Here is a 15860-nt window from a genome sequence, read left to right on the forward strand (position 1 = left end):
CTTCGCTGTGTTCAAAGCAAATTGCAAAGCCCATTTCCACCCTAACTGAGCCATTCGTAGCTTGTCTGGGGTCTCGAGTCACAGGAGATTTCTAGTCCCTGCCTTTCATTTAAGGAGTCAAACACGGAGGCACAGTTTTTAGGCTATGGAAAGCAAATTTTCAGCCATTTTCAAAGGTGGCCTAGAAAACACAGACTAATTCTGCACAGCCATAAAGCAAGTCCCTCAGGAGCACAGCATGCAGTTCAAACACCCTGTGTCCCTGTCTGCCACTAGGACTCTAACTGAGTGGGTCTGATCAGAGGACACAAATGTGAACGTTCCCCACGATGCAGAGAATCCCTCCTTGGCAGAGTTCTTGCAGCTCCCAGCCCCTCAGCCAAGTGCACTGGCCCTGCTGAGCACTGGTGCCAGCAATCCCAGGCTGACCCTGGTGGTCAGGTGCCACCTTTGGAGCGTGGAGCAAACAAAGCTTACAGCAGGCATCTGTGGCTGTTTCTGCTTTGCTCCATGTTCAAATGGGTCAACATAGGCAGCTCTTCCCCAAAGGAGGCACAAGGGCACTTTGCAGGGCTTCAAGACAGCTGCAACTGGGAATAGCCTGAGCAGAGGAGATGTTCCTCCAGTTATGCCTCCCCTAGGAGTGCTTGATCCAAGGCTGGAATAAAGCACTTCATCACCATCCTCATCCCAGTGCACACAGCAAGGCAGTTCCCTCCACATCCATACACCCTCAGAGGAATCTATGGAAATATCCCGTGGTATCAGTAGAGCAGCTTCTTCTAGGGCTTAGGAAGGAACGGAAGAAGGATGAAGAGAATGTAGAAACCGGAGCCTTTGTTTCTCAGCACTCAGTCATGCTGTTGATTAGGTAGCAAAGACCAGCCATTTCCTACCACATCCTCAAGCACTTGCAGCAATAGCAGGCACTCCTTTAACCTCTGGCATTTGGGGATGGGAAGGAGGCAAGGAGGCAGAAGTCAGTCAGAGCCTACAGAAATGCAATGAGCTGTAGGAAAGATCTTCCCTTTGCAAGGGAACAGGCCCCTGATGGGCTCCCCAGCCAGCACTTATCTACGTGAACTATTTATTTCCTCCCCAAGCTCTCAGCTTGCTCTGACACATCACCCATCCACCTGATGTCAAGCAAAATGAGTCAGATGGGTCCCAGGCTCACACCCACTCATGAGCCTTCCATTTCTACTTTGCTTCTCAGTGCCAGGCCATGAGGAAGCCCAGCCTGGGGACGGTGCAGGACCACAACTGCTTGAAATGCTTGTACAAGTCCGGACTCACACATACAGTTTGCCCTTCATTTCAGAGAGCTCTAGTACTTCTGTATAAGACATATTTAAACTCACACTGGTAATAGCACATTCAGACAAGCGGCCACTGGGACCAGGGCAATGCCTATGAAATGTATCACAAATGGACTGAAGGAGCACATTCCCTTGAGACACTGGTGCAAGTGGCAACGTGGGACATGTCTGCTGCAGCCTGGGGAGATCCTGCACGGTCCCATGAGGACACCACAGAGACAGCATCTCCTCTTCTGGCTCTTAAGCAGTCTTCCACGGTGCTGCACACAGTACGTGACCTCTCAGTTAAAGCAAGGACCAAATAAATTTTAAAAGGCATTTTTATTCTGAGTACTGGCTGTGTGGAAGTCAAATACTGTTTTTCAAGCTGTTCCCAGAATGAGACAGAGCCATACATGTCCACAGGCACAGCAGTGTCTGCACAGCTTTGTCCCCACTGCCTCCAGAAGCATATACACAGATGTGCATCCCTCACTTGTCTCTTACAGAATAGGGTGCCAGGGACCAACAACATCAGTTATTACCTTCCAGACCACAGACCTCTGTGTCCAAGTTTCTCTGTGCCCTGGGCCATACAACAGTGGCTGGGATCTCTCCTGAGACCCAAGCCAGCCACTATCCAACCCAGTGTGATCAGACTCTCTTTCACTCCCTGTTCAGTGTTATGCAGCATCCTGGACTGTCAGCCTTGAGTTTTGAGTCTCGATCCCCAAAATTGTTAAGTCTCATTCCAAAAAAAGCCAACTATATGGAGGGATTTCTTTTCAGAGTGGTAATGCCTAAGCCCTACAAGGTCTTTGACTTGTTTCCAGAGTTTTCCTTGCGATGTCCCTAAATACATTTCTTGTTAGCATAATTCTATTACTTTTAAGTGAGAACTGAGACTTTTAAACAATCCTTGATTACACTTGCTGTGGGTTTGCTACAGACACCCCAAATCCCAAGCTTTGTACTAAAACCCCTGTGAATTATTCCAGTCCAGCCTTGCCAGCTGCTCTTCTATCCAAAAGGCACCCCCCCTTGAGAGCAGAATAGTAGAAGAAGGAAAGCAAGCTGGAAAACAGCCATTTCTGGGACTACAAATGAAATCAGGAGGAACAGTCCCAAAAGCCTCCCCTAGCCTTGGCCACCAGCAGCAACTACTCGTGAAGCTCCCACCAAGTGAGAGCCAAAGGAAAAGACACATTGATCCTGCCTTGCTAGATTTTATGCCAAGCTTGTCAGCAAGACATGCTCAGCTTTGGCTGCCCAGGAAATTCAAACCTTTCCTTTGTGTGGCTTTCTGGACACCTCCCGCTGCCCTCCCTAAATCCCAAAGCCAGCAGCATCCCTTGCAAGGTGCACACCATGCCAGAGACAGAAAAGACGTGCTCCTTGCAGCCTCCGAGCCCCAGGCCTTCTGCCAACACCATCCCAACATGGGGCATCCAGGCAAAAGAGCTGCCGGAGGAATCCATGCCAAGCAGCGCTGATCACGACCTTCCTGCTTTACAACGGTAACCTGAATCCTAAATACTGGATTTCTAGGCATGCATTAAAGCCATGAGACAATGGAGATGGCGAGGCTGGGGCTGGCTGCAAGCCAGCTCCGCGCCGGCCCTGCCAGCACCCGATGCTTCCTATTTCCTTCTTTTTTCGCCCTGGCAGATAAGCAAAGTCCCCCTAAGCCAGGAGGCAGGTGCATGCACAAGCTCACCCATGACTTGGGGACTGCGCAGGACTCACCCCCCATGGAAGGTGGATGCCCAAGAAGAGGTGGTTGCTTTCCCTCACTCTCTCATACGAGCATTGCTTCTCCTTTAATTGGTTTCATTCATGGCGGCCCTTCGCTAAATGTAATTATGCCAGGCTCTCTCCATCTGTCTGCATTCGGGAAGAGCCATCGCTCTCACTGTTTTTATCTTCAATCTTTATTTCTGCATTAATCCCCCCTCTGCAGCTCACATGCACAACAATGTCCAGGACCTCCTGAAGACATACAGGCACCGAATGAAGAGCAGGATTTGTCCCTGGGTCTCTCCTAGCTGGAGGACATTTTTTCACAGGGAAAAGCCCCATACCTCAGTCCCTGTCTGTAATATCTCCATCTCTCAATGATACATGCACAAGCCAGTCCTTTTGCAGACACTCAAGGGTTGTCTCGGAGCCTAGGCAAGAGGAGATGGCTTGATTTTGTCTGCACCACAGAGATATCCCTGCCCTGTCTTCCCAAGACCAATACATAAAGATAGCAAGATGTCTGCTCAACTTGACATGGACCACTTTTCACATGGAGACAGCATTCAGTCCTAACTACCACACTCGTTTTCCTTCCCAGGAATGCAGACAGGGTGAACGCAGCTGAGCATAGGGATTAACAAACCTCAGCTCTGCAAGGGCAGCTCACAGCTGCGTGGCTGAGGCTGCAAAGCGCTCAACGCACCCAGAAAGATTTCATCCTTTGGGGTGCATTACCCAAGGTCCTTACAACTTCCTTAGGCAGGGTAGGTAGATCTTGGGAGAAAACACAATGCTAAAGAAGCTGTTGGTTTATCAAGAGACCAAACCCAGTGACACAGACCCTGGGCAACCAAGCACCATCTGGTGACCGCCGGCTCCTGACACAATAGCCCACGTTGGCATGTTTATGATAGAGACCAGAGGCGGATTCCCATTATCCCCATCAGATCCTGTGATGTGGTTTCAGGAGAAGGACCATGAGAAGCAGATGGGATGGCAGAAGAGAAAAGAACGCAGCGAGACAGGCAGACAGGAGAGATTTATATGAAGCTAAAGCGCATACCCATAAACATGGGATAAGTAAATAGCATGTAAGTATGAAATTAAACGCAGGGAATCCATGGCATCCAGTAATCAGTCAAATATCTCCTTCACCTCTTTTTCAGTTTATCATTGGCATTTTAAAATGAGATATTTATGCCAATAAGTAAGCCAGTTGTATATTGTAACCCTGCAAATATGGGCTCGGATCTGAGAGATTCGTCCCGACAGACAATTCATTTTTACAGTTATTTTTGGACTCCCGGCTTTTGTGGAACACTGGCTCTCTGTGTTGGATTTTATGCCCCTGAAATGTATTTACAATGCATGGCATCTGTATTGTGCATTACACACTTAAATCATTGCATTTCATTCATCGCTTGTAAAAAAAAATATTGCAATATCCTGAAGCTCCAAATACTCAAATTCAAAATATTACTGCTGCGTTTTCAGAGTAATGCTATAAAATAATGTTGTATTTTTAGATAAAGGAGGGAAAATTGATCATGAGGAACATGGATTCCCAAGATATGGGAAGAAGGGGAGTTTGGATTTCACACCAGGATAAATGGAAAAAAAATAAAACTAAAAGCTGAAAAACCCACAAAGGTTTATTTTCTAAACAAGAACATAGAAACATTTTGTCACTTAAACAAAGGGAGGAGGGTGGGAGAGGCTCCGCATCCTTGGCTTGCTCTCTGCAACGGACAAATACTATCAGAAACAAAAAGCGTGGCATAGTTAGCAGGAGCTCAGCGCTTTAGAATTAATGATATGTATTTAAGTTCCTTTTAGGGGGAAGCCTTCTGCAATCGTTGGGGGGGGGGGAAATCATGGTTTTAAAGGCTTCTGTCATTGTTGCCTACGAGCCGAAGAGAAAGGCGCTTTCTTTGTCATCCGGGGGTTTATGGCAACACCTTAATGTGTCCTTTTCATAGGTGAAGCAAGGCGCACAAAGCAGCCGCGTGCCAACGCGTCCCCCCCGCCACCGGCAAAATAAATAAATGGAGGAACGCGGGGACGGCGGCCGTCGTAATCCCTCGGCAAAGCGGCAGCGAGGATGGTCTGGCAGGGTAAATATCGCACGTCTCCTGCCAAACCCCGCGTGAGCTATTGTCCCACCACCCCTTTTAGATGTCATTAAGGATTTTTCGCATATAACCAAACAAGCGGAGGGGATGAACGTGCTCGCTTCTTCCCCACCAGTTGGAGAAGCCATGACGAGGCGGCTGGGAGCCAGCACAGGGAAAACACAGGGCAAATTAGGAAGTATGTTAATTCAGTTAATATCACAGAGGGGCTGGCAGGCGGGGGGGGAGGTGTGCGCGCAGATTTTCCGCCCGAGGAAGGAGGTGGCAGAGAAAGAACTGGGGCATGCCAGCTCCCGTTATTGTTCTGCCTTCATCGGTAATTAGCAAGATAAGGAGGGGACGGCGTGAGGGAGGCAGCGTGGCGAGGACAAGGCAGCGCTGCACCCCACCTCATGCCCATGCGGCCATCTTACAGGCGGCGCTCGCCTCCCGCAAAATGGCCGCCAGGGCCCACACTGCCTCAGGCCCGCAGCTGGCCTGTCCCGGCAGGCTCCCTTCCGCCAGCCCTGAGGCGGTGGGCACCCGGGAGCAGCGGCAGCCGGGAAACGGGGGCCCCAGGAGAGAGGGAGTTGCCATGGTGGGCCAGAGTGTGCTGGCGAGCGGCCATCTTAGCCCGGGCCCCGCTCATGTGCCAAGGCGCTGGGCATGCAGCGCTCCCTCAGCTTCTTCCCCAGCCCTCCTGCCTGGAACAGTCTTGACACACTTCTCCTTCACCAGGCAGCACATATTGCCTGCGCCCTGCTCATGGCCATGGAGGCGGCTGTGCCCTTTCCGTGGCCTTCCCCTTGGACAGGAATGGCGTTATCCCCACACGGGCAGCCATTGTCAGGGCACAGCTCCCTGCCTCAATCTGTCCTGTGAGTCTTGGGCACTGGACTGGCCCTGGAAGAAAAGGCCTGGACAGATGCAGCAGTCTGAGAGCTACAAGGCAAGATGTCACCTGTCCAGCATTCTGAGAGTGAGTTATGAGCAAATTCTGCCTTCCTCCTGGCCAAAACAAAATAAATCCTAAAGCAAAACTGCAGAGATACCATTAAAGAAGAAGTGAGGTTCCTAAACCTTAATGTAACACAAATTTAAAACAAGGTCAGTTATAAAAGGAGAAGGCACAGTTAACAGAGAGCACAGACAAAGCCACAGCTACATTTCCCATTCCATAGGAGCTTTGCAGTGGACACATCAGCATTGCTGAGTTCTCCAAATGAGCAACACCAAATACCAACCAAGGAACCCTCATATCCCTGATCTCAGGCTGTCTTCAGGACAGGACCAGCAATTACTGACATTAAAGCAGCATTTGGGAAGTGTTTCACATGTCTTTAGCCATGACGGGGCTATTTCACATAGTGTGATAGGCACATGACGCAGGTTGAAAATTCGGCACCTGCTCCAGTTCTCTGCAGAGAACCACAGGGTGATTGCAACTGCACACAGGCAGGGCCGTGTTATACATCTCAGTTAGACAGTGAAACATAAGGGATGGCAGGCTAGCTGCTCTGCTCCGGGGATGTCTACATGGCAAACCACACCATTATAATGACAGCACTATAGGTCAACTGCTGCTGCTCCTCGCCACGCTGGTTCATATCTCCACTCTCAATCTGGCTTTCTCCAGTTTAAACTCCTTCCAGTGTGACATAACTGGTATACAGGAGAGTCCTGCCTTCTGCTAAAGTAAATATCCACAGAGGTTGTACATGTACAGCTCCTTGCTTTAAAATCCACCCCCCAACTGTACGTCTGTAGCTAGACCTGCCCTTCGGCTAACCTTTCTGTACTCCGCACACTTCTGGGCTGTTCACAGTGCCCGTGAAACACTATTACACCCTGCTTCCCTTGGGTGCTAATCCTGCTTGTCAACCCAAAGGCAGAAGCAGACGGTGGCTTGGCATTTTGATTACGTTGTGATCTGTTTGAACCTTCCAGATTCTTTTGATGTCTGTGCAAATTTGAAAGGGGGAGCCTTCATCCCCCACAATGAAACTGTACTATCGCATGGTGAACCATCTCGGGACTCCTGTGTCCGTAGCCATCACTAGATTTGAAGCAGGGAGGGGAGTTGCAGCTCCTCCAGGAAGAGTCTGAATTTCAGACTAACCAGTTCTGGCCCTGAGCAGAGAACACCATGGGGACAGTGTGTTGCTCTTCAAACAAATGCATGCGTAGGGGAGTGTGCGCATGCACAGAGACACCAGATTTATACAAATAGATGCATTCATAGGAAAATGCAAATAGCATCCTCTTCCATCCCAGGCTCCCTTCGAGCTCCTGACATCCCAAGGTTTCAGAGGAGTACAACTGAGCCTCAGATCAAACATTAGCCCTGCGGGGGTTCCCTCAGGGAAGCAGCCATGCACTGGGGTCTTTTCCCCGCTTCCATGTGAGGTTTCCCGACCCGGCCTTCCGTGGGTGCTCAGTTCTGACACGCGTACGACACACACGCGTGCATGCAGAGCCTTGCTAAAAGGTGCTCTGGGAATTGAGCTCCACTTCCTCTTTCTCCTGAATCAATTGTCATAAACCAGCTTTTGTTTTATTTTTCACAAAGCGACAGAAAAAATCTCCACACACAGCCCTTGCTACTCCCACGGCCCTGTCCTTTGGCAGAACAAGCTGTCCAGGGCCCCCGAGGACATGGGTATAGGGAGACAGCAGGGTAAGAAAGACCAGGAGAGTCTGCTTTCTGGTGCACAGAAATTGGCTGCTCCTCTCTTGAGCCCATTGCTCGGCAGGCAGCAGGGCAGTGGGATGGGAAAGGGGATGGATGGTGGGTAAGGCTCTTCCAACTTCCCCAACCCAATTTCCAGCTTCACTGTCCCCTTCATCCCCAGCCCACTGAATTACCCACTTTCAACCTTCTCTTTTACCTTTTACCAGAGAAACGCTGGTTCTCTCGCTCTTTGGTACCAACAAGAGGTGACTCCTGCAGCACCATTGCAGAAGACGATGGGCTGACATGCAACTTGTGACAGCCCAAGCTCTGTCTGCCTGTGGCACACCCCTGTCTACAGCATGGCCAAGGACCTATCCCTCCTCCTCTTCCCATCCTACATACCCAGGTTCCAGACTCAGACACATATGGAGACATTTCTTGATGAAACCTATCAGTGGGTGAGTGGCAGCTGAGCAGGTACTGAGCAAGACGTGGGGCCAGACAGCAGCCAGGGGGGAAGGCAGCGGGTGGAGGGAACGTGCCTCAGGAGGAATACTCACAAAGGGTTGCTTTCATTAATAAAACATTCCCCCCTCAGTTGCCTTTTGATTTGGGTGTAAGAATTAACCCCATCTGCCCAGCAGCACGCAACCTACCAAGTCATCTCTGCTGAGGAAGACCGTCTGACGTGTCTGCCCAATTGCCACGCTTCCCCTGCCCACACTCCTCAGCTGCCCAGACCCCAGCTCGCTGGGTCTGCCCTATTGAAGAGATCCTCTTCCCACAACATAGATTAGACCCAGTGAAAATAGGCTTAGTGAAAATACCATTTCACTATTAATGCCACCCACCCTGCCCCCCCCGCCTTCACACTCTCTCACACCCAGAAAGATTATAACAAATCCCAGTCACCTTTTGCCCCTGCTAACTACTGCTCCAGTCTTTGCACTGCATGCCTTCTACCACGAGTAGAGAGCTGGGTACAGGGAGTACTTATATATATACACACACATCTATCTAGTCAGCAGTGAAGGTGTTCAGCCGCACAATACACATCTCCCTGCACAGCATCTTGCCTTGTCACAACACCCCAACCCATCCCTCTCCACTGTAATTGCAGAGCCTGGTCTTTGGGCATCAGCAGAAAGTTGCAGCAAATCCTATGTTGGTTTAAGCACAATCTGTCCGTTCAGAATCGGTGGGAGGTTGCTTTTACATCACTGAGACATTTCTATACCCTTTCTGTTTCAAGTAAAACTGAGATGCAGAGATGCCTTCGAACCGACAGCCCCTTCATTTTTCCAGAGGTGTGTTTTAATGAGTGACTCGCCTTCCAAAAAGGGGCCGGCAGAGGGGAAGGACGGCAGATTCTCCACACAAATTCAATAGCTGGTAGGTTGCCATGGGCTAAAGCATTTCTTTGCACACATGAAGGGAAGGGACTCCAGAGCACTAACTCCCATGAGTTATAGCTCTACCCTTCAAGAGCGGAATAAATGCTTTATCCCATTGCAGCCTGCGATGTATTCTACATAGATGGATTGATTTCCCCTATTGTTCTTAATAAATCCTGGCGCATGAAGAAACTCGCTGCACAGCCATTTTTCCTGCCTTGTTCTACCTTGCAGAAGTAATAAGGGTCAGATGTGACTGCAGTGGGAAGCAAAGGCCATACACAAGGCAGTGCTTTGCTGGATGCAGTGGGTGTGCTTGCAGGGGTTTGGTGGGTGCAGGCAAGCAGCTCCTTTTTCTTGGTTTATTCCCCCTTTTAGTCGAAGCTGAGGAAAAGGGGAACCATGGCTGGGTACCACAGCATCAGCGTGGCTCTGAGAGGAGCAGCCACTCTACAAGCTGAGCCTGCACAAGCCTCCCAGATCTGCACAGGGAAAGGCAAGTCTCTGGCCCTCTCTGACTGGAGGTTTCAATTGTGAGAGATAAATACATACATTGCATTGTCTCATAAATACAGGGCTGAGTCCTGCACCACCACAAAGCTTTCCTGAGCACACCCAGCTCTCTGTCGTGCCCTGTCCATCAGATGTGACCCTGCCCATGTCACAGTTGAGAGGAGCCCACACCACCAGCATGAGGTCTCCTCTAGTTTTTTGTTTGTTTGTTCTTTTAAATCGAAATACCAAACCAACCCCCTCTCAATGACTCCCAGCTGCACAACCCAGACCTCCAGGTTGTTGTTGAAAGGCTCCCTCCCTACTGCCTTTTCTCCTCACCAGGTTGACACCCATCCTCTCTCCCTGCTCCAGGAGGGTGTTTGCTGGCCACAGCTTCACTGGTGCCCAGCAAGGAGGCACTGCTGGGCTCCAAAAAGCAGGTGGCTCTGCATGATCCTTCCTTGGCCACCTTCCTTCAGCTCCATCCAGGCTCCCTGGATTATTGCTGCTGGTCCTCTCTAGCAGCAGCTAACAACTGGCCCTGTTTCAAAACCTGGCTGGGAATTTGGCTGCGGGAGGGAGGGAGGGATCAGGTAAAAGAGCTGGTCTCCCATGCATGAGTTGGACTTGATCCTTCAGCAAGACTTCCAGGGACTCACCTCTCCTTGCTCAGGTGGAGACGTCCCAGCCCTTCCCAAGGCATCCCACTCCACGAACTCTCAGTCATGTCTGATTAAGGAAAAGAGAATTTGTCTCAATTAGAAAGAGGTTCCCATATGCATGGACGGATGTCAAGTAATTACCACATGTCACTCACGGCTGGAAAAGAGACCTTAAATTTGGGACCATGCAAACTCGCACACGCAATTGCAAGTGAGTTACGGACCTTGGCATGCTCCAGAGCGTACCTTGTGCAGATGCTTTCAAGCCCATCCCTCGGCTGAAATACACCCAGCCACGTAAAATACAGCCAGACACGACCCCATTCTCTAATAAGGAAATAAAGCCGAGCGGACCTGCGTTGCCAGAGCCCAGAGAGCAACACTGTCTCTTTAATTTTCTCCCTGGCTATCTCATCCTTTGCACAAACTCTTTCCTCCCCGTGGCTTCTTCCAGCCTGGTGGGCAAAGTGGGAAAACATCATTAGGGAGGAAAAATAATTTAGTTTGTTAATCAGTATCCAGTGGTGGGAAACAAGAAAGACAGAGAGCTGGGCTGGCGGTTAGGGCTTAGGAAGGGCCAGCACAAAGCCCACCATTCATGACATCTGGGGCTGGGATTCTCATTGAATTAAACAGACACAAAGAGCAGAGGCATTTCATGCTCTCTTCACAAGAATTATCATATCTCCCTGGCACTAGGAAACCTTCAGCACGGGAGAGGGGGAGAGAGAGAGAGAGGGGAAAGCGGGCAGGCTGGGTAGAAATATGGGGCAGGGTAGAAGAGGCTTTGTTCCAGGGTTGGATTTATGGATGGGATGCGGCACGTTGCTTTGCGGGGAGAGACAAGGCCCTGGCGCGCTGGGTCTAATAAGAATCAGCAAATGTGAAACAGGGGGCCCCTGTGTACCATGAAGCAGGGAAACCCGCGTTTGACAAGCCAACAGAATAACCGCTCGCGTCTCAAGGCTGTGGAAGGATGCTGACGTTCCTACGAGATGTGTCGTCTTGTGTGTGTGTCAGCGAGGAGGGGGAGAAGGGGAGCGGCGAGGAGTATAAACAAGAGACCAGGCAGCACCGTTCAGTCATGAAAATTAATTAGCTGATGTGCAAACCATGGCTGCCTCTTCCCACTGCCCTGCAAGCATTCCCCATAAAGCTATGGTGTGTGCAGAGCCTGTGACTGGGAATGACAGGGGCAGATTAGGCAGCTCCTTGGGACACAAGCCTGGCAGCAAGAAACCCACAGCCCGTGCAAAAGAGGTGAGGAGGGGATGATTAGGGTCCCTGGGGAAGGGGTAGGGCCCAGGGACCAGAAGAAAGAGAAACAGGAGAGACTGGGCACCAAGCTGAGACCAGGAATCACGTTGCTGCAGCAGCATAAATTGGGCTGGATCTCAAAAACCAGCCATTAACAGGGTCTGGTGGACAGCAAAATCATTTAGAGTTTAGACCACAAGCTCTCTGGGGCAGGACCTGTCATCTCCTGCAGGCTCACACCACGGAAGCCTGTCCTACTTAGTCTCTGGGCATTACCAGAGGATCTGCTTTAAATACTAATTACTCCATGATCAAGACCTGTGAGCTGCTGGGAGCCTCACTACAGCATTACCTGTGGGAAGAGGGGACAGATCTCTGACCTCATGTCCCCAGGGTAATTTGACCCCGTGCACTGGTGCCACAAGCAAATATTACTACCTACTGATGAAGATGAGAAACTCCTGACCAACTTCACATGTCCCATCCCCAAGATTTCAAATCCTACTATAATATGGTGCTTATTCTTTGCCTGGAACAACTGCAGGAGAATGAGGGTGCATGGAAAAATGAGGGAATGAAAGAGATGCAGAAAGTGATTGGTAGAGAAAAAATAAAGAGAGAAGCCTCTTTGACATGGGATGCGCACAGTGAACATGGAACCTGCTGGAAACAAAGGGATGCAAGGAGAGAGGAGAGACTGGGATGGGCATCTCGGCAGACATGTAGGTAAAAGTTGAAAAGGAAGCACTAATTAGCACCCAGACCATCACTTTCCATTAATAGCTTGTCACCATTTCCTTGATGTTGCTGAGAGCAGGGAAGTTGGTATGTGTGATGCTTACCTGTCTCTATCTCATTAACAGAAGTGAGGGTGAGAACAGATGTTTATTGCCTGCATCTAGATAGACAGGCCCTTTGCTGAACTGAGAGGCAGGAGAAAGGGGGAAAGTTATGAAAGAGATGCTCAGGGAACACAAGCCAAACCCAAACGATGGAAACCCAAATGTAGGACACTTAGATACCCAGGCTGATCCAGAAACAGCCCCAGGCAGGTATCAGGTTCCAGGAATCCACAAGGCAAAACTGCCAGGTCAAGTAATTATAACCCAGGGCAAATACATTGCTGGCCAGGGGAGAATGCTCTGGTATCAGCACAAGTATGTGCAAAGGGCTGTGACTGCATTACACCCAGGAAAGTAAAACAAAAGGCTGATTACTTCCCAGATGGATTTGCTTGAGGTGCCCACTCCACTATAAAACAGACAGCCAGCATCTTATTGAGAGTCGGAATGGAGATACTCACCAGTAAATAAAGAAAAAAAAATAACAAAAAAAAGTGCTATTTCAAGCAAAGATAAATGTGCATTGCATATAATCATCTTTGGAGTAATTCTTCCAGCAGTTAAAAATGAGATTATCCCTCCTATGTAAAACACAAAGGCCTCTCCTTTCCCTCCAACATGTGGAACAGCTCCTGACAGCAACATGGGAAAGAGGGAGTGTGCAGGGCAAGGCAAGGCAAGGACGCCAATCAGCAAGTATCTGTGAGCTGGTAGCACACATCTGCTGGTGCGGTGACGGGAGCGAGTATGGGGGTGCACATTCCTAGGGACACCCTCGCTTTTACAAGCACATGAATTCACTATGCAAGCCAAAGGTTCCTCCAGAGCAGGAGCCCAAACCTCCCTAGGAGAGAACGAGGCAAAACCAAAGGCAAAGAAAACATCAAGGCTGGGACTGAAGGAACAAAGGCTTCCCCCTCTCAGCTTGGAGACATCTTCTTGGCCATTTAGCTCAGATCAAGTGTAGGTTCTGTTGACTCCCTCATCTATTCAAACAAGCACTTTCAATAGTCTGATAGGTCTTTTCTGCTCTAAGGCTTCTCTACCCCTGTATTTGACGTGCCTGGCCAACGCAGATAATGCCACATGCAGAAATACTGCCCTGAAGAGCCCTTGCTTAGATTGCGTGGTCAAGCACTTCGAAGTTAGGAAGTGCCCAATTTATGGCTGCCCATGCAACCTTAATTCCACCTCGCTGTGCAGCCACTCTGGACAGGAAAAGAGGGAGGGAGCTAAAAATAGGCTGTGACCGTGTTGTCAGCCTCGTAAGGGCACGGGCAGGGAGAGGCTGAATTAACGTCTCATGGTCAAAATGAAATCGGGTACCCCCTGACTTGCCAGCGCCTGCTTTGGTGCCTTCAACCATGTACATTTTTAATATACAGAAATCACGTGCATTCTAAACATACAGAAAAATGCATTATTTATAGCTAATAAATAATAGATTGTTTATATAAGCAAAAAGAAAAACAATTGTAGGCAAGTGTAACAAATTCCCCTTCCTCCACCCCGCACCCATCCCTGCTTCATCCTGTGCGGGCAGAACGATTTCAAGCCCCAAGCCTCGGCACAGATTTCTGCCACTATGAAATACAGGACTAATGTTATCTGGCAGCGGCAGAAGGCTGCTCTCCCGGGGCCGGCAGGGAAGGGGACCGCTGAGGCTGGCAGTGCCCAGGCCAACACACCCACACCCCCTACACTTTTTCCTCCTGGCTCCAGGACCCAGAGGAGTTTGCACCCAGGAGGTGGGGCCATGCTAGAAGGATATGAGCTAAAGGTGGAAGGGGGTGATGGAGTTGGCTGTAAACATCCTCCCACCTTCCCTGGCTGGTCCAGAGCTCTTCAATAAAGTGGTGGGAGTCCATGGCTTCACCCTGCTCCTGATCTGTTATTATTATTCCAGGGAAACAATAAATTTTAATTTCCCCCCACCACCACCTCAAGAGGCAACCAAAGTGAAATCGCAATTCTGACCAATTCATAATTCAGCTAAACCTGAAAGGAATTAAAGGGACAAAGAATAGGCATTTCTCTAGCCAAAGCGCTTCCCCCAGACGAATTTCAAGGGCCCGCAGCAAACAATGGGAGTGTCAGAGGTGCTCAAAAAGAAAAAAAAAGTTCAAGAATCTTTACAATAAAAAGTGTTAGGCAACACAGAGGTCAGAGCCAGCTCCTCCTATTATAAATAGCACGACTACTCTACATTAACTATAGGAGACATTTTAATGCAGTGCCTCAGCTTCGTGCTAATTACACTTTTTCGCCATATTTTGAACCTAAGAAAAAATGTCATCAGTTAATTATAACAGATGAGGGAGTGTGAAGACTTCCTCAATAAATAATGCCTTGATATCTCATATCCAACAAGCTGCGTGCTCTGCTCTGAAGGTGCCCAGAAATATGTCCTCTCAGGAAATATATCAAGAACTGATGGTCCCATAAGCTGGCTTTGTTTCCAAGCCTTGATTTTCAGCCTAATAATTAAGTGATTTTTATGGATCGAGGAGAGTAAAGGTCGTGGGACTGCTGGAATGGTGCCAGAGAGAGTCAATGTTTAAAAATAAATAAATTCCTAAATCAAAATGAGATACAAGAGACCTTAACAAATTCCCCCCATGGCTGCACAGGCGAGTACACAGAAGCAACTTGGTTTCTGGACCCAGGTCCCACCCTTCCTTCATTCCTGCCATCTCCACAGGAGTCTGGCATCCATTGAAAAACCCTGGTTTTAATGAAACCAGGCCACCACTGCCAGAGTGCCAGTGGTGGGAGCCAGCCACCGCCGCCCACCTGCCCTGAGGAGGAGGGACACAGTCCCCCTGCTGCCATGCTCCCCTGGGCACTGCCCCCCACTGCACCCAGCCCTGCCGAGCCTGGTGGGCATCTGGATCCTTACAGAGGTTCCTCAACTAAACCACATTTCTTTCAGCTCCCTTCTCCACCCAGCACCCCTCACTTCCCCCTCTGAAGAGCTGGGATTTGGCGTGGGAAAGATGTCTTTGGGCTTTTCACAAATCCAGTATCCCCTTGAACCAAAACCAATTAGCCTGGCCCAAGGTCCTGCCATTGAAGGACTGTCCCTTCTTTTCAAACCCCCGCGGGCTCAATTGCTCTAAGGAGCCTGGATGTGAATGAGCAAAGCCCGCTTAAAGTGGTACTTAAGGCCAGACCAGGGTGAAGGAAAAGAGAAAGCCTCTATAGGAACAGCAAACTGAGTTTCCAAGAGACAGCTAACTGCCAGAGATTGTGTTCTTTTGCTCTCCCATTTTCTTTTTTTTACCTCCACTCCTCAGCTTTCGAGGCAAACGCTCCTAACCAAACCTGAGCCCCTGAATAAATATCAGAAAACAGGAAAGTCAGAGCCTTGTCCTGACTCTTTGCAGA

The 15860-nt window shown here is 49.5% G+C and overlaps 1 long non-coding RNA gene across 4 annotated transcripts in view; it reads right to left on the minus strand.

The window, feature by feature from the left end:
• LOC135420975 (uncharacterized) overlaps window positions 1-15860 on the minus strand; it is a 40317-nt gene that overhangs the window by 15029 nt on the left and 9428 nt on the right. For all 4 annotated transcript variants that reach the window (XR_010433799.1, XR_010433798.1, XR_010433800.1 and 1 more), the window contains one exon: window positions 10372-10441. This is a non-coding gene — a long non-coding RNA (uncharacterized LOC135420975). The remainder of the gene's footprint in view (window positions 1-10371; window positions 10442-15860) is intronic.

Source organism: Pseudopipra pipra, chromosome 12 (genome assembly GCF_036250125.1).
Source record: "Pseudopipra pipra isolate bDixPip1 chromosome 12, bDixPip1.hap1, whole genome shotgun sequence".
In the NCBI taxonomy this organism is placed as follows: domain Eukaryota; kingdom Metazoa; phylum Chordata; class Aves; order Passeriformes; family Pipridae; genus Pseudopipra; species Pseudopipra pipra.